Source organism: Dermochelys coriacea, chromosome 3 (assembly GCF_009764565.3).
Source record: "Dermochelys coriacea isolate rDerCor1 chromosome 3, rDerCor1.pri.v4, whole genome shotgun sequence".
NCBI classification, from domain to species: domain Eukaryota; kingdom Metazoa; phylum Chordata; order Testudines; family Dermochelyidae; genus Dermochelys; species Dermochelys coriacea.
Window position 1 is genome coordinate 68,346,882 of NC_050070.1, and position 23,066 is coordinate 68,369,947.

At 40.9% G+C, this 23,066-nt stretch overlaps 1 long non-coding RNA gene across 1 annotated transcript in view; it reads left to right on the top strand.

Moving 5' to 3' along the window:
- The first annotated feature begins 3,911 nt into the window (after positions 1–3,911).
- LOC119853603 overlaps positions 3,912–23,066 on the top strand; it is a 30,890-nt gene continuing 11,735 nt past the window's right edge. The window contains exon 1 of the long non-coding RNA XR_006279868.1: positions 3,912–3,988. This is a non-coding gene — a long non-coding RNA (uncharacterized LOC119853603). The remainder of the gene's footprint in view (positions 3,989–23,066) is intronic.

Genomic DNA, 23,066 nt, shown 5'->3' on the forward strand with positions numbered 1-23,066 from the left:
CCCCGCCTGCCTGTGCGCCAGAGGTCTGGCTGCTCGCTCACTGCCTGTGCGTGCCTCTTCACCCACTCCCATGAGGCCCCCATGTGGGTAGAGCAGGGACGGGGGAAGAGGACAAGTGGGAGTGGGGCCTCAGGGCAGAGTGCGGGCGGGACCACCCTGGGCTGCCCACTCTTTCAGCAGTGGTGTGATCCGAAGGCGGCAGGCCAGCTGTTTGGGGAGGCTTAGCCTCCCTTGGCCTCTTATACCTAATGCCTATGATTGTGATTATGTCTGACCCTTCAGTCCTCTGTGCACTGTCTGGCCCATAGAGATTTTGCTTTTAAAATCACTGAGGAGTTAAAAAGAGCGACGTTCAGCCATAAATCCGAATATCCTTATTTTGCTGGATTTGCGTTGTAATATCAACTTTGCAGTTTAATTTGAATCAGCTCATGAATGTACCGCTCACAATTCATGGTGAAATAAGCTTGACATTCAGTCACTGTAATGATGTTTTATCTCTCCACATTACTTACACATTAAAAGGGCAAACTATCCAACTGGGTATATGTACTGTACTTCTCCAGCCATGAAGGACACATTTGCTATGAACCTTCTTGAACCATATGGCTTTTTCAGGCTTGGTAAGCTCTCAAGTCAAAGAGCAGCACTTCCCCCTCTTTCCCTCCCTAAAAAGAGCATTTTGGTTAACATGGACATGAATAATACCTTTTCACTTCCTCTTTATTTGCTCCATCTTTAATCTCTCTGAGATGATTAACAGTTTTAAGAGCTGCATTCCCAAAGCAAAAGAATAACCAGCTTAAAGGAGTCCAAAGAAGGGCAAAATATATTTTTTCTCTGTAATTTTAAGTTTTTTTTCCAATAGACTTTATGCTCAGAAGCAGATAACATTTTCTTTGCATAAGAAATTACTGAGCTGTCTTTTTGGACACATCTGAATTAACCATGATCTTATGCCAAGATCAGAGGCAAAGGTACTGAGGCTGAATGGAAGTTCAAAATGTAGAAATCTCAATGCAGGAGAAGTCTGTGAATTCAATCTTTCTTTATTAAATTTGAAAAATGTCTTGGGTATCCCATGGTCTTCAGAGAAAATGTTTTTAGTCACTTGTTTGTCTATATGTTTTTTCCCCTGATGGCATTACTACAGAGTGAAGCAAGATAATAAAAAAATAACCTAATATTATTAAGTGTTGTTGGTAGAGCTATTCCACAGGTAGCTGCTGTGGTAGAAGGATGCGTATTCATTATTTATACCGCAAAGCATTGTTTCCCTGAAGTATTTCTCTTTAGTCCATAAAAACTGGCATTTCCTTCAGCGCATGTCAATCCAGCTTCATAAATTTGTTTTATGCCTTCTTTTGTGTTTTCCAGGCACCACTGCATGGAGAGCTGCTATCAAAACTTTATCAATCTACAAGAAGCCTGATGTAATGAGATACTATGCTGGTGCTAGGAAACTGAGCGAGTCATTGATGCAAGAAAGGATCCAGGTCTGTTCCTGCTATAGAATACAACATTCAAATGGCAATAACCTACACAAAGGCCTGCCTACCAAGTTTTGGGATTACAGTAGAACAAGTGCTGAAGTCTATGAACTTGTTGTTATGGCTATTTTTGTTCACTAACTCTTTGAACACCACACAATGCACGCATCCAGGATTTCATGCAGGACCTATTGTGTTGCAAACTGGTGTAGTGAGTTCAGCAACAGCAAGACAGTCTCTTATCCAGAAAGTTGTCTCCCCCATTCTCCCCCCAGCTTAGATGTTTATACTTGGGTTTAAGGTGCTCAGTTTATAACTAAAGAAACAGAAGATTTTTCCTTGAACACAAAAATCCCAGCTCAAGCTGCACACCAGCCCTTTAACAACTGGTTAGGGAGCTTGGCTTCTGTGATCACCAGCTAGCTGCCTTTATAGGGTTCCCAGCCTTCAGTCCCCAGCCCTGCTTCGTTAGTCCACTTTGTACGCTTGTGCAAGGTCTGAGCAGGCAGTTAACTCCCTGCCACATGGTATTCAGACAGGGTCTGGGCAAGCCACCCTATGGAACTCCAGTGGGACAGGAGGCTGTACTAAGACAGGAGAGCTGTACTGGATGCTACTTCTGTTTGTGTGTGTGGGTGATCAATAAGGCAGATGAACTGTGAAAATGTTGTAATGCAGCAAATAAGGTTCGTTAGGGGGTTTGAAATGCTACTTGAAGTGAATCTGCTGTACATACATAAGTTAACTTATAAATGAAGTTCTGAGAAGATGATCGCCAAATATAACCTTAAATTAATATAAACGCTGTCAACTTTAACAGAGCATAATGGGAAAATTCTGCCTTCAAACAGGTAAATTCTATGCCAACTTAGCCCGGGGCTACACCACAAAGTTTTGTTGGCATAATTATGTCAGTCAGGGGTGTGGAAATAACACATCCCTGACCAACATGGCTTTCCTGGTAAAAACCAATTTGTAGATGCAGCATTACGAGCAAAGGAGTCCTTTTCCTGGTATAACTTATGTTTTCGAGGAGGTGATATAACTATGCTGTCACAATACCTCTTTTTGCCATTATGAGCTGCATCTCCTCTAGGGGGCTCTGTTGATGTAAGTATGTCTGCTGTAATGTAGCCTAGCCCATATGTTCTGTGCAATCCCAGTAAAATCAATAGGGTTGCATGGGGGTATTTGCTAGTGCTTTTCTCACTGAGAAAAACAGGGAAAATTAGAGTTAGGGCTGTCCCTTTCTTCCTGCCCTCACTCCCACCTCCTAATGTACAACAGGGATAATGATATTGACCCATCATTGTAAAGTACTTTGACATTTCCTGTTAAAATAGTCTTATTGTGTGGTACCTTGGAATAACAATGGTTAGTCTGTGTTACTAGATCTATGGAAATGTTGGTATATAAGACCTACTGCCAAATCTCTTGGCTTTTAGTTCCAGAATATTCATATAAGAAAAATGATGGTGCACTAGAATTAGGTCAGAGGAGAAGTTGTGTTGACAGACAAGTGTCCCAATTAATGAGATTTCAGTGATAGCAGAAGTTGAGGTTTTTCTTCTAAAAGGAATCCTTGAGAAATATTAAATGGACAACATGAACAAAAATCCATAGGAAATCATATAGATTTATGAATGTTACTGTTTATGCACTTTAATTACAGTGGTATTTAAAATGAACAGAAATGGCACTTTGATTGTGCCGTAACTGCACTTTTATTATTTGTATTTGAATATATTAGAAAACAGTTAAAGCTGCTCTGTGTTGTAGGAGACCAATTCATCCATTAGACATTTAAGAAATTGAATGTAAAGAATAATTCAGAGCTTCATCATTCTCAGCTATGCTGACAATGGCTCTTTAATTCCATCTCAGTGTCAGATAAAATTACAAAAGGAAATCTCCTTTCAGCCATCTCTATTATCTAGGGCAAATTCACAAAGATGTCCCACTAAAATGGACTTCCCAGGCACCTCCCATTTTTAAGCACACATTTCTATGATGATTATGTGACATGGAGTGTATTTGCAAACCTGGCTTATGCAAATTCTGCCATAATCATACACGACTACTTACTGCTGGGTTCTTACACCTTTCCCTAAAGTATATGATGCTGGCCACTGTTGCAGATCTGACACTGGACTAGATGCACCTCAAGTCTGATCCAGTCTGGCAATTCCTTTATTCCTAAACCACTATTTTTTGGTGTAGGGTGTGATACAGGAAGGCCAGGGAACAGTGGAAGAGTGCTAGAGGGGAAATATATAAGGTTAAGGCTAATTAAGGCATGGTTCCCTGTAGACTAGGGAAGGTGGCTGTAGGTTAATTGGAGCACCTGCAGTCAATTAAGGCCCTATTAGGAACCTAATAAACCCTCTGCTGCAGGCAGAGGATAGACTAGAGCTTGGAAAATCAGAGAACTGAAGGGGGGGAAAACCCTGCCTCAGTATGGGAGGGAGACTCCCTTCCCCAGCATCTAAGGACTGCAGGTACCTCACCCAAGGGGGAAGAGGGTAAGAACCTGCAGGTGTTGAGAGGGGCTTGGGCTCAGAGTGAGGAGCAAACCCAGACCCCTCCCCTGCTTCCCTCCTTTACCACCTTCCTGGGCCACTGATGCCCCAAGAACAGGGGAAAAGGGTGGTATCTTAGCTCCCCACCAAGAAAAGTGCAGAACCCACCAGACTAACATCAGCTTCCTTTCACAGGGGGTAAAACTGGGAATTCCTATTTATCCATTTTCATAGGGCTTTTAGTCCATCTCATAAGGACTACACTGATGTTTGTATAGTGCTAATTTTTTTAAACTGAGTATCAGCTTACAGTAAATGTACAGTAAAATATCTTATCAGAACTGCTATCTCTGGGTGCCACCAAGGCACCTCCAGTGTAGACTAATCTATAATAGGCACTTGCTCAGAGATAGACCATTAGGCCCTTTTTCAGCAAGGTGCTTAAGAATATGCCTAACTTTAAACATGTGAATGGCTCCGCTGAAATCATTGTGTCTACTCATTTGCTTAAGCATCTTGCTGAATTGTGTCCTTTCCTTTTGACCTGATTTTTATTCAGACACATTTTCAGGAATTGCTTATCTTAAATATTGTTTTGGGGGGGCATAGGTTCGGAATCCCTTTATTTTCAGTATCCTGCAGCCGCCTTTTCTCTCAAAATGGATAAGTCCAAACACTTTCATCTTGTCTGCCCCATGCATCTAATAAGGTGTGAGTGTGACCTACCCAGCTTCCAAGTAAAACTTGTTTAAAACCTACTTTTATCACTATGGTGCCTTACTTGGTTGAAGCTGTTGCTCCTAAAGTTCTGTGGGAATTGGGTGAGTTGGGTGGGGCAGGGCAGGGCAGGGCATGTAGGGTCTTTCCTTGAATTTCAGAATACTTACTGGTTTGCTGCTATCCCTGCCATTTTTATCAGTTTCTCAGTATTGAGTTATTCTAGATACACTTGTTAAGTTGGCAATGAGTGACATTTGTTCCAGGCCTCCTCGGATGCACTGTCGTCTGAGAACTGCTAGGGCCTGACTAATAACGGTCTCTTTCATATGCTTCCACCTACCCATGCCCTCTTTTCTTTGGTGGAAAATGGGTATTGTCTAACATGATCAGAGCAGATACCTATCAGATACTCTGTCCTTAAGTCACTGAAGGAACATGATGGGCTGATATTATTATATCAGGTCTTCATGTCATCCAGACCCAATGCAGTGTCAGTGGAATTATTGCGATTAAACTATAACAAGTTATTAGCTTCCTCTTGCAGAACAGATACAATCTTTATGGTGCTGCTAATGGACAATGTTGTCAATGTTTTTGAAAGTTAAATAATTCATCTGTCTCCCTTCCTCATGAAGGTGTCCTCCATGTGTCAGAGTCTGGAGAATCCTTATCAGTTTTTCCAACTTTAAATTTCTGTCTCCTGAAGCTCTACGTCAAAGGTACCAGACTTCAGCACAGTGGAACTCAATGAGTCTCCCTTTGCAGACTGACAGGGTAAAAATTTTAAAATCCTAAAGCCATTTTCAAAAGTGACTTAGGAGCATATCTCTCTTTCAAAGTTAGTGGGATTTAGGCTCCTAAATTCAAACACCACTTTTGAAAATGAGACTTGGGCATTGTTTGCACTTAAAATATTTGCTGGCATAGGTATACAGGCAAAACCCTCCTAATGTATGTATAAGTTATACCAGCAAAAAAAGTGCTTTTCCCAATATAGCTTCTACTGGCTCTGAGTGAAATAAGTTATACCGACAAAAGCCAAACACACTCAGACACAAAATCACCTCCCTAACCAACATTGCTATGTCAGTAAAACTTTTAAGTGTTAACCTTATTAGGCTCCTAAGTGACTTGGTGCTTCTGAAAATTTTACCATCAGTTTTTGTTGTAATGGTAATGTTATAGTAAACGTTATAGTGATGTTATAGGTTGTAATTTCATGTATATAGTTATGAGGCTGAAAATGTGTCCTCATGGCTTAAAGCAAGCCTAGGCAAAAATTCTCCAGAAGTAGAGGGGCAGTTCACGTATGGGATAAGCTTAGCCTCACAGGAACAAAGGACACTGGCCTAGGCAACAACAAAGGATCTGTTGGACTCTGGAGTGAGTCACCCCCCTTCTTTTAGTCAGCTTGGGACTGCGATGAGGTAATGCTCACCTGACTCTGAGGGGGGGCGGGGGCAAAGCCAAGAGGGAAGGAAGAACATGATAAAAAGGAGAGACGTTTGCCATGCTCTTCCTCTCTTCCACCTACATCTACAGACACCACACTAAGCGACTAAAGCGCTGATCAAAGGGAAGAGCCTGGCTGAATGGCAGCCAGCCTATGATGAGAAGCATCTAGGTTTGAAAGGGCATTGAAAGTGTTAAGATCAGCTTAGAACGCGTTTTGCTTTTATTTCATTTGACCAAATCTGACTGTTATGCTTTGACTTATAATCACTTAAAATCTATCTTTGTGGTTAATCTGTTTGTTCTACCTGAAGCAGTGCATTTGGTTTAAAGTGTCGGAGACTCCCCTTGGGATAACAAGCCTGGTGCATATCAATTTCTTTGTTAAATTGATGAACTCGTATAAGCTTGCAGTGTCCAGCGAGCATAACTGGACACTGCAAGATGGAGGTTCCTAGGGTTGTCTGGGACAGGAGATATTGGCTCATGTCATTCAGTTGCACAATCCAACGAGCAGCTTACATGCTAGAGGCTGTGTGTGAACAGCCCAGGAGTGAGGGTTCTCACAGCAGAGCAGGGTAAGACTGCCTTCCAGAGTTGAGGAATCGAGTGACCTAGCAGATCACCAGTCTGGAGAACGTCACAGAAGGGAACAAAGGGAGCTGTTAATGGTCTCTTTCTTGTTTGTTTTTTGCCACAAGAACCTTGCCACCTTCCAATCCAAGCGCAAGACACGTTTCTTTGACCTTGCTTTCACGTACCAACATGTATATTAAAAAAAAAATCCAACCCTACTGTCAAGGTTCCTTCCCCACTCTGAACTCTAGGGTACAGATGTGGGAACCTGCATGAAAACCCCCCTAAGCTTATTCTTACCAGCTTAGGTTAAAAACCTCTCCAAGGTACAAACTTTGCCTTGTCCTTGAACCGTATGCTGCCACCACCAAACATTTTAAACAAAGAACAGGGAAAGAGCCCACCTGGAGATGTCTTCCCCCTTTCCTGGGGAAGGCTTGATAAAAATCCTCACAATTGGTACAGGTGAACACAGACCCAAACCCTTGGATCTTAAGAACAATGAAAAATCAATCTGGTTCTTAAAGAAGAATTTTAATTAAAGAAAAGGTAAAAGAATCACTTCTGTAAAATCAGGATGGTAAATACCTTACAGGGCAATCGGATTCAAAACACAGAGAATCCCTCTAGGCAAAACCTTAAATTACAAAAAGACACAGCTTATTTTACCAGCCATTAACCAAAAGAAAATCTAATGCATGTTCTAGCTAGATTACTTACTAACTTTACAGGAGTTGTAAGGCTGTATTCCTGATCTGTTCTCAGCAAAAGCATCCCACAGACAGACAACCCTTTGCTCCCCCCACCCCCTGATTTTAAAGTATCTTGTCCCCTCATTGGTCACTTTGGGTCAGGTGCCAATGAGGTTACCTTAGCTTCTTAACCTTTTAAGGTGAAAGGGATTTGCCTCTGGCCAGGCGGGATTTTATAGCACTGTATACAGAAAGGTGGTTACCCTTCCCTTTATATTTGACACCTACCAAAACACAAACACGATAGATGCATAGTCAAGTTACTTAATGTGCTTGATACCATGGTGATGAGTGTGGTTTTATTTTGCTTTCTGGAATTAGTTTTTCAAGTCCTCTGAGCATGTTTGCATTGAGCTGGATGATAATTTGCCCTTAAAGTTGCTTTTTCTGAAACAAATTCCTTCTGTAAGAGAATCATATGCCTTTGATGAAGGATACAGTACATCGCTGCTTACCAATACTTTCCCCCACATCTTTTTAAAATGACAAACTTGCATTTAGGAAAAGGAAATTTACTGTGGCTTTTTTGGACAGATGGTGATAAGTGTGAGTTAGTATTTGTAAGCTTATAAGCACATATGGTTTTGTACATATCAATTAAGGCAGGTGGCTAATCACTCTAATATTACTGATTCATCTCTATTCCTTCAAATAGACACTTACGCTTAACTGCTAGTTTTTATAGGTATGGACTGGGTTGTAAAATTTAGTCAGTAACCTTTCCTTGGCACCGAAATACTTAAAAGGGCACATTTCAGAAATGTGTGGGCAAGCCATTTGGCCAATGCCTAATGCGTAAGGCACGCACATACAATATTTGTGCATGTGGGAAAAAAGGTGGTTTCTTTTTAAAGACTGTGCTAGTCATACAGTGGGCTGAGTGACGACAGCAGTATGTCTGTGCACACAGGAAATACATGCCGATTCATGCATGCACTCATCAATCTGTTTATGAGGCTACTGTATATTGGGATGCTCAAGACAGTGACCCCACATTTGTCTTATTCATTCTCTGTGAAATTAGCCATGGAGGTCATCACTGTATAATCTACAAAATCCTTTACTAATACTAACTGATAAATCCTTACAATATTCCTGTACTTATGACTGTTCTCCTTTTATAGATGTGGAAACTCAGGCTTGGAAGTCAGGGCCAAAATTGTCATACTTGGGGGAGATTTTCAGAAGCACAAATGACAGTTAAGTTCCAACTCCTACTGAAAGTCAATGGCAGTTAAGCACCTAACTGCCATTGGTGCCATAGAAACCCTTGCTGCCTAAAGTTAGGTACCAAAATTCATATTTAGGCACCTGAATAAGTGACTGAACTCCCCCCCCCCCCAAGAGATTGTGAGCACCCACAATTCTGGGAGGTTTGGTGTTTGGAAGATTTGAAAATTGGGTCATATATTTAGGTGCCTGGATCATTACCACTTATGGTAAAACTTGTTGGAATCTGAGAGACTGTTTCTCTGCAAGGCTCTCCTTCAAGGAGAAATGATCCCTTCCTGACCATTCTGTCAGGCAAATGGCAGGTTTGCCCCTCCCCACAGAACAGATGGTAGGGCCTGCTAGGTTTAGGCATCCAAGTTTGAAAACTTTGGCCCCAAGGCTACACAGCCAGTTGAATGGCAGAACAGAAAATAGATTCCAGGTTTTCTAGACTTGTGTTCAGACCACCAGATCATATCGCTCTTTGCTCTATGTATTCACTTTTTTAAAATTAATTTAAATTCAGTGTTCATTGATATTTAATTTCCTTGCAAGTTATGACAGATTATCAGAAGTAATAGACGCATTTTAAGAGAACAGTAATTTTTGTTTTACGTGTCTGAAAAACATTGTCAGATTTTGTCTTCAATTTACTTCTAAAACTGTGCCTGTATCTTTAGAGTCTACTACTTTTGAATGAAATGAAGGGACTGGGTTGAAATGCCTTTTTTCCCCAAAATGATTTCTAATTTTGAGGTTGAACACAGCTGTCTACATGGTAAAATCCATAGCTCCCAGAAGAGAGAGAAAACTGGCAAGGTAATAAAATTTGCACGTGCTTTGCTCTCCCAGCTGTAGATCTAAAAGAAAACAAACGTATATTTCTCCAAGGAGTAACATTTATAGACTATTGCTATTTGAAATATTAAGCCTGTTACTAGCAAGATATAGGATATTATTTTTAGCATCACAGCCTGTGTATGAAACTTGTGAGTGACTTTCCATAATCCCCTAAGAGAACTTCATAATGGTCTCTGCATTACAGCTTTGCCTAACCCAGAAGGGATTTGCTGAGCCTTTGAAATTGCCTGAAATGGAATGTTGACATCAAATGTTTGCAGATTTTCTTTCTTTCTTAATACAAACCCATCTTAAAAGCACAAAAATGAATGGCTAAGGTTCCTCCTACTTTTATGTATTCCCCCCCCAATCCTGTGGCTTGCTTATTTTAGTCGGCTCTTTCATTTGTCTAAATCTTTGTCAGAATGGGCCCCCGCCCCAGACCTGTACAGTGTGGTATACTCTCAACTTCCACTGAACCCTGTGGAAATTGAAGATACTGAACACCTTAGAGTTTGGAACCACTGGAAACAGTGTCCAACTTTGCATTGACAATTGCAAATGCACAACCAAAATGAGATCTACCTTCTTTGCGCAAATCATTGGCTTGCTGGAAAATGGGGTTGTTTTCTGTGTGTGTGGGGGGGAAATAAATTACAATGAGAAATTTTATGTTTTGTCAATTTTCTGCAGCCCACATACTTTAAACGGGAGTGTTTGGCTTTGTTTCTCCTGGGGAGTGGAAGAGAAGCAGTAGGGAGGAGACATGGAGTTGAGTTGGATACTCGGTGTCTTTAAACACCTGCAGAAAGCAGGGCAGAGCAATTCGGCTGGAAGGACCCAGAAACATCCAGAATAGGGTGGGTGGCAATACTAGACATGCTCAATAGCTGTTTCTGAGGCTGGGTAGAAAGTTTTCATGGTTGGCAATGCACCTGGTAAGTCACACCTTAGTCATCCTCTGAGAGCTAAGCCAGTCAAAGTGCAAAGCAGGTATCGGGGTTGGGCAGGGGGAACACTATAAATACAGGAGTTAAAGCCAGCCTTGTGATCTCAGCAACTGATTGATGCAGGACCAAGAGATATGTCTGCTGTGAAGGCTGGTTCTCAAAACCAGTGCCACTTTGGATACAAGTCAGTGCTACTCTTGCTTTACTTACAGGGAAGCTCTCCATTAGAATAATAGTTGGTCCACAGTGTTTTATGGACGTAGAGGGAGGTATGGGCAAGGGGAAACATTTGTTACCCCTCCAAGCTACAGAACCTGTGGCGTTTACCGTTAGCTATCAGCTGGCTGCTGCAAACTGGGATTTCTGTGTCTGTGACCAGAGAGAGAATGGGACAACACTTAGTGATGGAAGGGTTTGTGAATTCTTGCCTGACTTACCTGGGTTCACGGGGAGATGACAGTGCCCGATAGACTGAGTGCCAGGAAATGGATATTTAATATGCTGATCCCAATCTGTGTACCACTTTGGATACAGCCTACAGATTTCTGTTTCACTAGCATCTGAGAAGACCAACTATTAACCCAAGGACTGGAATTCTGATAGCTGTGGAGATCTCCAGATTGTTTGATGACAGGGTTGTTAAGTATTTGCAAGGACTGAGATGCTGCCATTTCTCAATGGTCAATAAGTCATTTATTCAGGTGCCTAAATATAAATTTTGGTGCCTAATTTTAGGCAACAAGTGATTGTTTCACCCGAACAAGTGACCATTTCTCAAGCTCGGAGGAGTTCAGGGGATGTACGCTGCAAACTATGGTCACAGTAAAAAGACTGAGTAATCATCTCTGAGAGAAGATCAGAGGAGAATGTGTTCTGATCTGTGCACTGAAGTATAGAAAATGTTAAGTTGAAACCTTAATATTTGAAAATTGGGTCATGTATTTAGGTATCTGGATCATCACCTCTTGTGGTAAAACTTGTTGGAATCTGGGAGAAGTTTTCTCTGCAAGGCTCTCCTTCAAGGTGAAACAATCCTGTCCTGATCATTCTGCCAGGCGAGTGGCAGGTTTGCCCCTCCCCACAAAATAGATGTTAGGGCCTGCCCTCTTGCCTAGTTTTAGGCAACTAAGTCTCCCGAATAATTTGAAATAAGTTCTTCACACTGGCACATATGCTAAATAAAGTACATCTACACCTGCAAAGAAAGAAGCAAATGGAAAATATATAGCTATGCCAATTTACACCAGCTGAGAATCTGATGCACTGTTTTAAAGCAGACAAATGAACAGAACATATTTAATTACTGTGGGACAATGAATATTACTATGGGGATGGGCCTTACTGATTCCATGACTACTTATTTTTGTTAAAAAATAGGCCACTGAAGGTACCCCAGGCAACAGACAATTCAATGCCAAAGCTCCATATAAAGTATCCCATTGAAAAATCCAATTGCTGATTGTGTTTCCTAATGGTGGTGGCTCCACAGCCCTACTTCCTAAGTGCTGAACACAAAGTACTAGATCAGACATTTCTCCATATTGACTGTCCCAGAAATTTGGCAAGTCAGTCAGACTTCACTTGACTCATCAAACACCTTGTCTCCCCATTCCAATGGGGACTGCTAATGTGTGGCAGTCCTGCCCTTCCAAAATCCAGGCTCCCCCTGAAAGGACCATGAAATTTCATGAAAAACTTCAGAGATAAAATCACTGTATCAAGCATTATGTGGCTAATGTATATTTCATGTTAAGGGTGTGCTCAGAGCTCAGGATTCCACACAAAGCACTTGAGCTTTGTTCTTACTCCTGGTTACGGTGATGTCTTCAGAATCCCTCAGTAAAATGTTTGCTAGTGTTAATGTGTTTAGGAGACTGAACCCTTATAACGTTCCATTTTCAGGAGCCTCCTTTGTTTCTTCTCAGGAAAAAAATTCCTTCCACATTTAAATGCGACTCAGAAGGTCTCGCACTGGGAGGAAATTTGATCACTGCAGCACTCTTGATTAAGACAAGTACAAAGGAAAACATAGTTTGTCAGGTTCAGAGGTCTTTTGTCCTTTTATAAATTCAAAACCCTTTCATCCTAGAAAACCAAGCTTGCTGAGCATTGTATCCCTGTATTTACCAATTTTTTTTTAAACCAACAAATTAATACTCGTACCAAGATTATCTAACTTTTAAATTCCATTTCCTTCACGTTCATTATGGGGGGGAAATGTTGGGGTGAATTACTTTATTTGAAAAGAATTCATTGCAATAATAGTATTTCTCGTATACCAAATGGATAGAGATGATCTCTTGTGCATTCTCATCGTATTTCAGGAAATCACTTAACCATGTCCCTAACCTTAAAAGCAAATTCCAGCGCTGTTCAGCAGAACACTTTCAACATGAGCTTAAATTTCATTCATTGTATGGGATTTAAGCATATGCTTAAAGTTAAACAAGTATTTTGCTGAGTAGGGATGTATTTAAGTATGTGCTTAAGTATTCTGCTAAATTTGAGCCTTGGAAGCTTCCACCAGTCAGAAATCATTTTGTCTGTATAAGTAATTCTGTCTCAACAGCTGATTTAACTTCCATAAATAGGGTGGCTTCTCACTTTTTTTTTAAAGTTTTCATCAGAATAAAGGTCAGTCATCCACTGCTCTGATTTCCTTGTACAGATTCCACCTAGTATAATGTCTAATGAAAAGAAATTCAATTTAACCTTTTAAAATTATTTGTTGGATCTCAAAAAATGTCATGCTGCTATTTCTTTGAAGAACTGTCATCTTCAAAACTGCCAATATCCTATCTCTGCTGCATAATCTGTCTTTAAAAGTTGCCTGTAAGAACCTTCTTTCTGCCATGCACTTTGCTGGCATTTCAAAAACGTTTATTGAGTTCTAAGTAGATCTTGCTGCTATTTGTGTTGTGATTTGGCTAATTTTTATAACCCATCTACCTCTTTGCTTGTCTGTAGCACTCCCCTGCCTAGTTTGGTGGTGTTATATTTTCAGTACAGAGCATATATCTCCAAGGAGAACAGGTGCTACAAATAAATGAAAATGGCTTTCAGAAAAACATTTCACTTCTCCCCTTGTTACATTTTCAGTCCCTTGTGGGTTTTGCAGCTTGAGGTTCTAAAGGGACTACAGAGTAGCAGCCGTGTTAGTCTGTATTCGCAAAAAGAAAAGGTACTACGTTCACTTTTTGGTCACTGTAGTTTAACAAGTTTATAGCAGGTTGTGTTGATAGAACAAATGAGGTCTGAGATGGAACATCCAGTTTGCAGACTTTACTGGGAGTGGATGTAGTGGCTACCACTAATCTGATCAGAATTTTTCCTCAGTCTTTCTCCTCCTGGCTGTATTCTGAGAGGGTCTTTTCATAAACATAACTCTTACAGAAATTGTAGCATCTCCAGCTTATGAAAAACTGTAATGATTACTTTTCCAATAATACCTTAGATAGCTAAATAAATATTGACTGAACTGTATATGGAGGGCCAAATCCTAGTTAAGAGAGCTACACTGATTTATGCCACTAACAATCTGGTCATATACCATACATAGTGGTGTGTCATAAAGGTTTTTTTTGTTTTTTTGGGGACTTTTTGCATTGGTTTGGGGTAGTTTCATTTTTCATGGATATTGAAGCAAAAAATGAGCTATGCGGGCTATTCTGAGCTAGTGTTGGTGTCATAAATATAAAGGGAAGGCTAACCACCTTTAAATCCCTCCTGCCCAGAGGAAAAGCCCTTTCACCTGTAAAGGGTTAAGCTAAATATAACCTTGCTGGCACCTGACCAAAATGACCAATGAGGAGACGAGATACTTTCAAAGCTGGAGGGGGGGGGGGAAACAAAGGGTTCTCTCTGTCTGTTTCCTTTGCCGGGACCAGAGCAGGAATGCAGGTCAGAACTCCTGTAAAGGGTTAATAAGCGATCTAGTTAGATATGCGTTGGATTCTGTTTTGTTTTAAATGGCTGATAAAATAAGTTGTGCTGAATGGAATGTATATTTTTTTGTAACTTAAGGTTTAGCCTAGAGGGATTCTCTATGTTTTGAACCTGATTACCCTGTAAGGTATTTACCATCCTGATTTTTACAGAGGTGATTCTTCTATTTTTTTCTTTAATTAAAATTCTTCTTTTAAGAACCTGATTGCTTTTTCATTAAGACCCAAGGGTTTGGGTCTGTGCTCATCTATGCAAATTGGTGGTGATTTTTATCAAGCCTTCCCCAGGAAAGGAGGTGTAGGGCTTGGGGGGATTGGGGGGTCAAAGACTTCTCAAAGCGGGCTCTTTCCCGGTTATATTTGTTAGACGCTTGGTGGTGGCAGCAATAAAGTCCAGGGAGAAAAGGTAAAATAGTTTGTACCTTGGAAGTTTTAACCCAAGCTGGTAAAAATAAGCTTAGGGGATTTTTCATGCAGGTCCCCACATCTGTATCCTAGAGTTCAGAGTAGGGAAGGAACCTTGACAGTTGGTAAAACCTTAAGTCCAGGCATTCCATGTATTGTGTATTGCCAAGTATGTTGCAGGAAAAAACTATTTTAGAAGGGTGTAGCAGTTACTGCTGTAGTAGGTCCCGCTTTCATGGTCCCCCAGGCACACTCTGCCTGCCTGTCCTCCATAGAGAGAGCCTCTCACTACTGCTGTTGAACTAAGTGTCTTACTCCTCTAATGCAGGAGCAGCTATAAAAGCCACACTAGATTACAGACTTCCTCATCTTTATCTGCTATTTTATCACAGGAGCTGGCAGTGAGATTATAGCTAGCTGACAAAGTGTTTGCTTTCTAAGCCTCTATTTTCAGGTGCTTCTAACCTTACAAAAAAGGGAAAAAAGTACTAATTGGTTTCTCTTGTTTGTTCACGGGCCACAGGTGGATTTTGGGGGAAAGTGGTGAGAATCTATGTAGCTGTTTCTGAGTTAAATAGAATTATCAAACAAAGATCCAGCAACACACTCTGAGTCTGTCCTTCTGCAACAATAAATTCCACAGACTGACTACAGGCTGTATGAGGAAAAGCTTGCTCAGATATGCTCTGCATTTATATGCCATCAATGCCATTGACCCCTAGTTCTCATATGATGGGGCAGGGAGTGATTTACATGTGAGTCCTCCTTTGCTCACATAAAACTCTTGAGCATCATCATGAGAACATCTGTGCCTCCTGCAGCTCTGCCAAGCGCGGCACATCTCTCACCACATTCACACATTCCCTTTTGGTGTGTCACTCTCCCACGTACCAGCCGGGCTCTTCCACACAGCTGGGGGAAGAAAGGGGCAGCCAAGGGGAACGGGAACAGATCTTGAGATTCATACGTTGTACGGTGAGGGGAGAAGAGTGGCTGCTTTTCTCCACGCTGTGTGTGCACACTGCATGCCTGCTCGTCTCTGTGAAAAGGGAGCAGCAACTTGAAGCCTGGTGAGGGTGCCCCCCACATTCCCAAAATGCTGAGCTGCCCCTAATATCTATCCCAATTTCCCACTGCTCTGGGACCCTGACCTTGGTCTCCCACCAGAGGCCCAATGCTCCTGTCCCCCCTGTTCCTGTTCTTGCCCACCTCTCCACTGTTCATGTCCCCAAACTCCTTACCAATTGCTGCTCATTTTCCCCCCTGAAAGCCCCATGCTCCAGTCCCCCAGCCCTTTGCCGCTCCCACTGCCATCGCATGCTCAGGCTCCCTGACTCCTCAGTGCTCCAGCTCCCTCTAAACTTTCCACCCCCAACTGCTCCCAATCCCAGCAGTTCCTGGCTGTCTCCATCCCCACAAACTACTGCTGTCCCACCTCTGCTCATTAGCCCTAAGGTTGCTCTGGCACCTGGTAGCCTGAGCATTGGTGGTGCATAGAGGTGTCTTTCAGGGACGTTTGCTGCCCTTTCCCTTAATGATACTGAGCACCAAACTGAAAAATGGTCCTGAGGACTGGGCCTAATGTGTAACTTAAAGCATCACTTACATCATCATCACTGAGTTTGTCCCAGAGACTGCCAAAAAGACTGTTGCTGCCTGGTCTGGGCTTCATCTGGCATGAACCGTTCATTTGTGAATGCCATGCTTCTAAATAGTCTTATCTACTAGCTTGTAAAAAGGGGATTATAATGCTTACACAGTTTTGTAAAGTGCTTTGAGATCATCAGATGGAAGGCTCCAATATAAGGGCAAAGGATTAATATTTACCACTGTGTTTCTTGAAAGGGGCTTTCAGGCTTGATGAGGTCCTTGCCAAATTTAAGGTTCCAAATTTTCTTGGCATATTTATTCCCTATTTTGTCTGACATCTTCGTGGCTGCATCAGTCAGGAAACAGGAGAATTGGGCACTACAAAAATTTGGCACTTATTATTATATCATATTAGCTCATTCAGTTTTGCTGTTCTCCATTGAATTTCCAATACCCTGATGCCAATCATTCGTTTCTGAAATGAAACATGTTAATGAAGCTGATCTGGACTGCCCTTCTAAGTACTCGGACAACTTTGCCAAATCAGGAAGGTACAATCACTTCTGTGTTTGTATTTATTAAACATTGTAACATTGCTTGATAAGACTTACAATATTGCATCAAGAACTCTGGGATCTGTCCTACAGACTCAAAGCTCCTGCTTTCCTTTGAGAAGTTGGAGTGAGATTGAATCACACTGGTTAAGCCTGGTACACAAGGTTGAACAGTAAGACCAACTTCCTGACAGGCGTGTCAGTTATCCTGATGAAGCTAAATGCATGTGACAGTTAATCATCTTCATAAGTTGTAGCTTAAAATAGCCAGTTCTTTCAATGAAAGACAAGCTGCACATTTCTGCTCAGCTCACCAGTTTGGAAGTTCAAAAGGTAAAGAGTTCCTCTCGCCATCAATCAACTGTGAAATGTAAGAAATGAAAATAAAGGGCCTGATTCCTCATTGCCTTGGGCCTCATGTAGCCATTTACAGCCATGCCAAGGTCACGTAAAGCACTGCCATGCTGATCTGGTAGCATTTTATACCAACTGAGCATAGGTGTAGAGGATTAAATAAGGTGCAGTCAGTGGAGGACAAGAGCTTTATTTTCAGCTACAGTTGAAAGGCATTTTTGGCATTAGTTTTGGTGGTAGCAATCATGCTAAGAACGTGACATGACTAGGACATTGGTAGGATGGGACAAGGTTGTGTGTAGTCCTGAAGATTGTAATAAATACTCAGAGTTCTCTTTTTGAACCCAAGTTCTGAAAGTACTCTGGTCTCCTCCTAACTGCTGAATCCAGGGCAATCCACTGAAATCTTGTATGCTTCTGGGCTTTTCCTTCATATGCATCCCAGAGACCACTGCACATTTGAAAGGAAGTGCCGAAATCATGCAAAGTTTCAGTGAAGGGGTCAACTGAGTCCAGGAGGTAGTAAATCTACTGAATCCTACCAGGGGGCCTGATCTAATTTCCATTGGTGGCAACGGAAAGACTCCCATTGGCTTCACTGGAGATGGATTGGACACAACCTTCCAACTCCCAATGATATCTAGTGGTGGTGCTGAAGTGTTGAGGACACCTGGGAAAACTTAGTTTCCCTATGTGAACCCAATACCGTACTCCTACCTCTTACTCCTCTACACATTTCTCATATGTAAGAACTCATAGCTGGAGGCACTAAACAACTGCACATCCTCCTTCAGTACATGCTTACTATAATCTTACTGTTTGTTGAGCACTGTACAAAACATGTGGGAAGACATAGCATCTATTCCAAGGACTTTATATCTAAAGATTGGTTTCAGAGTAGCAGCCGTGTTAGTCTGTATTCGCAAAAAGAAAAGGAGTACTTGTGGCACCTTAGAGAAGTGAGCTGTAGCTCACGAAAGCTTATGCTCTAATAAATTTGTTATCTCTAAGGTGCCACAAGTACTCCTTTTCTTTTTATCTAAAGATTGTCTTACTACTCCTATTGAAGCCAGTGGGAGTTTTTTCACTGACTTCAGTTGAAGGATTGAGATTATTTTAGACAGTTAAGTTCAATACTTGTTTCAATACAATTGGAACAACAAGTGTAGTGTTTAAATATTCAACAGTATTTAAGTATTCAACATCTGAAGTCTGATGGCCTCTCTGTGTACAGGTTTTGCACCCAGCAATTAGTAATTTATCTGAGCACACAAGTGAAAATTAGGTATCTAACTGCTTGAATTGAATGCTAAATTGTAGTAAACTTTTCTGCCACTAGATGGTGCTGTGCAGTAGTTTTAAAGATAACCTCTGCCAAACCTGTCTGAATATTAAAGGATCTTATAGCGAACACATCTGTGGTGTACCTCTTTGGGAAGGAAGCTCTGTAGCCAATCCATATCTGGTACAAGATCCTAACTTGCAACCTACTGTGTACAAGGTGTACATGACATGGTGTCAAAAGTAAACTGTTTCTGTTCTCCTCTGGCATTAGAAGGAAGCAGCAACAAAGGTTGCGGGATTGGTCTATCAACATACCATTCTTCAATGTTGCAGGGAACTTCAGTTTTGATAGACCTACAGACTGGACAAACTGAAAACAAAATTTTACAAGATTTCACATTGCAAACAAACTCCACAAGGAAACTGGAGACATTCACGTATGCTTTTTAATTTATGCTATGGGGAAGCAGGCACAGCATATTTCTAAATCTTTTGGTTTTACTGAAGTCAGTCCCAAGATGACAATGAAAGGCTATGTTTGAGGCATACTTTATACCTCAGAAATGTGGTTTATGAAAGAGCATGTTTTTACCAGAAAATTTAGGAATCAAGAGAAAATGTTGAATCTTTTCTATGAGCTTTGCATGCATTCTGAGAGACTTTGATATTTTCACATTTTGAATTCCCAAAATCACGACAGGCTAATTATAGGTCTTGTAGACAAGAACCTTTCACTGCACCTACAATTGAAGACAGATTTAGCCCTAAACACAGCTATCCAAATAGCAAAACAAGTCTAAACTTGTAAAACAGCAAACCAAACTTGACAAACCTGAAAAACAAACTAGCTTAGAAGCTTAAACCTATGCATCTTGAGTGCTAAAACATCACCATAAAATCCCCCAGGCTAGGAGGAAATTCCAGGAAAACTAATTCTGAAAGTCTTTGTAAAGTACAAGATATGGAAAATTTCATAGTTCAAGACTTGTTTGTCCAGCTAAAGGTGAAATATGTAATAAATGTACAAAATATGGACATTTTGGAGCTGTTTGCCATATAAAGGCAGTGAAAGAATTAATTATAATTACAGATGATCCCAAGCCATTATTCATGGGCTGATGACACGGAGCCTGACTGGAGAGTGAAAATGATTATTCGTGAAAAGGCTATTGACTTTAAAATTAATTCAGGAGCAGATGTGACCATCTCAGAATAGGTTTACAATCACATTCAACCTTTCCCAGAGATGAAATCACCTGATACAGCCTTGATTAGCCCTGGAGGTATTCTGACCTGCATGGGCCAAAAACAACTTAAAGAAAAAAGCTTTGCATTCAGAGTGCATATGATGATAGGAACAAAGACCTACAACCTTTGCAGCCTCAGCATGGCAGCTATGATGGGCCTAGTGAGAAAGGTGGAAGAACTCGATGGAGAATTTGATATCAGACTTTTGAAAGGAGATCCAGTACAAATAACCTAAGAGACGATGCTGAACCATAAAGAATATCAGACAAAACTTGGAAGATATTAGCTGCAGATTTATGCAATTTCAGAGGGCATTATTACCTGAGCATTGTGGATTATTTTTCCAGGTATATAGAAATAATGTATATGAAAGACGTAACATGTTTCAATGTTACTGAGAAATTGAAGAGCATTTTGCTCACTTCAGTATTCCAGAACAACTAGTGACAGACAACCAACCAAAATTCATTGTAGCAAAATTTAAGTCATTCCAAGCAAAATATTATTTTGATAATATCATTAGCAGCCCACATTAACCTCAAGCAAATGGAGACACTGAGAGCTGTTCAGACAACCAAGAAAATCCTACAGCAGAAAGATGCATTTCTTGCTCTTCTATGTTACAGATCAACACCAATAGCAGCTACTGGAAACAGTCCAGCACATCTGTCAATGGGAAGACAACTCAGAACTACTTTTCCAGCTTTGGGGGGGAAAAAAATCTATCTCCAAATGACAGACGTGAAGAGGATAGCCAAATAAGATACAAAAGCAAAAAGAGCATATGAACACTTTTTTTATAAAAGACATTCAGTTAGAGAACAGCCACATCCAGAATCTTGTGACAGTTTTGTGTTAAACTGTATAGAGAGAAAGGATGGACAACTCCAGCTGTTGTAAAGAAAAATAATTCAATGCCCAGATCATATGATAAAGACTGACAATGGAGAGTTCAACAAAACCCATCAACATCTACAGTTTCTTTCCTCAGAAAGAACAGTCAATAGAGCAAACTCTACAGATGGCAGATGCAGAACAAAAAGACGACTCAAGGATTTCTAACTGACCAAAGCCAGTTGTTGCAACTAATGGACAGCCAGATGACCAAATTGTTATGAGTTTGGTTAATGTAATTAGAAAACCAGTATAAATCAGAGATGATTGATAGACATGTACTGAAATCAAAAGACAGCACGATAGTATAAATTTTGTGAATGATTGGAATGTAGAACTTAAAGGGGGAGCTGTAATAGAATGTTAAACTATATTATACTGTTCAACCACTAGGTGGCAGTGTATGCAGTATATCATATTTAAGCTAACTTCAGCCATACCTGGCAAAATATTAAAGGATCTTCAAATAAACATGTCTCCGGTGTATATGTCTGGGAAGGAAACTCTGTAGCCAGATCCATATTTGGTAGACAAGCCTGCTCTGCAACCTACTGTGTATAAGTTGTACACAACTCGACTGACATTTGCTCTCACGATATATTAGTGGTCCAATAATGCAGGCATAGGGTTTTTTTGTGTACACCTTCAAAAGTGGACACCTGGTTGAGGCTCAGTTGAAAATCAGGCCCTAAAGTTCTAATTCCTAATCCAGCATGTTCTGTAGGATGGAATCTTGTTGACAGTCTCCCTGCAATACTTCTAAGGATGGCACTTCTCTCAGTATTCTGCTCACCTGGGCTCTGAAATGCTTTCAGTGAACCATTAATGTACTTTGCAGCTATCAAAGAAAATGCATCACTTTTATGCACTGTCAGATGGAATTCCTTTGAAGATACTGCACTTGTGTGAGCCTTTCCAAAAAAAGAAATGGCAAGGGATCACTCATGTTACTCACAGATTTAGAGAAGTAAAAACTTTTAGATCATCTAGGCCCTCTGCTTCTACAGGATTGTCCATTTATCTCCAGTCTAGTTTTAAATGTCTGAAGTGTTGGGGTTTTCACCACATCCCTTGGGAAAATTATTCCACAGACTAACACACTTCACTGTCAGGTAGCTTTTCTTGATATCCAGCCTAAATTCTTTATCTCGCTCTCAATTTAATCTAATTACAGCTAGTTGTATTGCTTCTTATTATGCTAAATAGTCTCCTTCATAAGTGGTAACTTAAAAATCTACAAGTATTTGAATGTCGCCTCCTTAGTCATTGCTTAGTCAAGCTAGACCTACTGAACTTCACTAACTTTTCTTTGAGTAGCAGCCGTGTTAGTCTGTATTCGCAAAAAGAAAAGGAGTACTTGTGGCACCTTAGAGACTAACAAATTTATTAGAGCATAAGCTTTCGTGAGCTACAGCTCACTTCATCGGATGCATTTGGTGGAAAAAACAGAGGGGAGATTGTAAATTGTAAATCTCCCCTCTGTTTTTTCCACCAAATGCATCCGATGAAGTGAGCTGTAGCTCACGAAAGCTTATGCTCTAATAAATTTGTTAGTCTCTAAGGTGCCACAAGTACTCCTTTTCTTTTAACTTTTCTTTGAAAGACCTACAGCTGGTATAAATTGCCATTGCTCCGCCAAAGCAATGAAATAGCAGGTGAGGATCTGGCCCGATGCCTCCAATTCCTCACCCTTTTTGTTGCTTTTTCTCTGAATTCCTTACAATTTATCAATACCTCTTTGGATAAGTAAGGACAAAAATCACACTTTATGATTTCTGGCCAAACACCATCCATCTGTTTGTGCATTTATAACATGTTTATAGTACTGTGTCGTGCTCTCTGTGTAGGGAGGGCTTGCAGGATTGGGTCTAATAAAGTCTGTGCCCTTCCATTTCCTGTCCCTGATAAGTTGTCTCTACATATGCAGCCCAAAATCGCATTACCCGTTTTTGCTACCAAATCACATTGCAAGTTAGTATCTCCTGTCCACCATCACCTCTTTGTCTCTTGCAACACTGATACTTCTCCAGTTACTCCCCCTCAGTTATTTTTTTATTATGCACGATTGTATTACTTCAAGCTGAATATCTCTGATTTTTTTTTTTCCTGCCCATGTTTCTCTTCTGTCTTGGGTCCTTTGCATTATTTCTCTTCCCTCAGGTGTTTGCAGATCTTCCCTAGATTATGTTAATTAGACCCTGCCCTAAGAAGGGGGCAATGTGGAGCCTGCACAGGCTAGTGGGAGCAATTGTGCCCGTGGATAATGAGTTTAGCAGGATTCA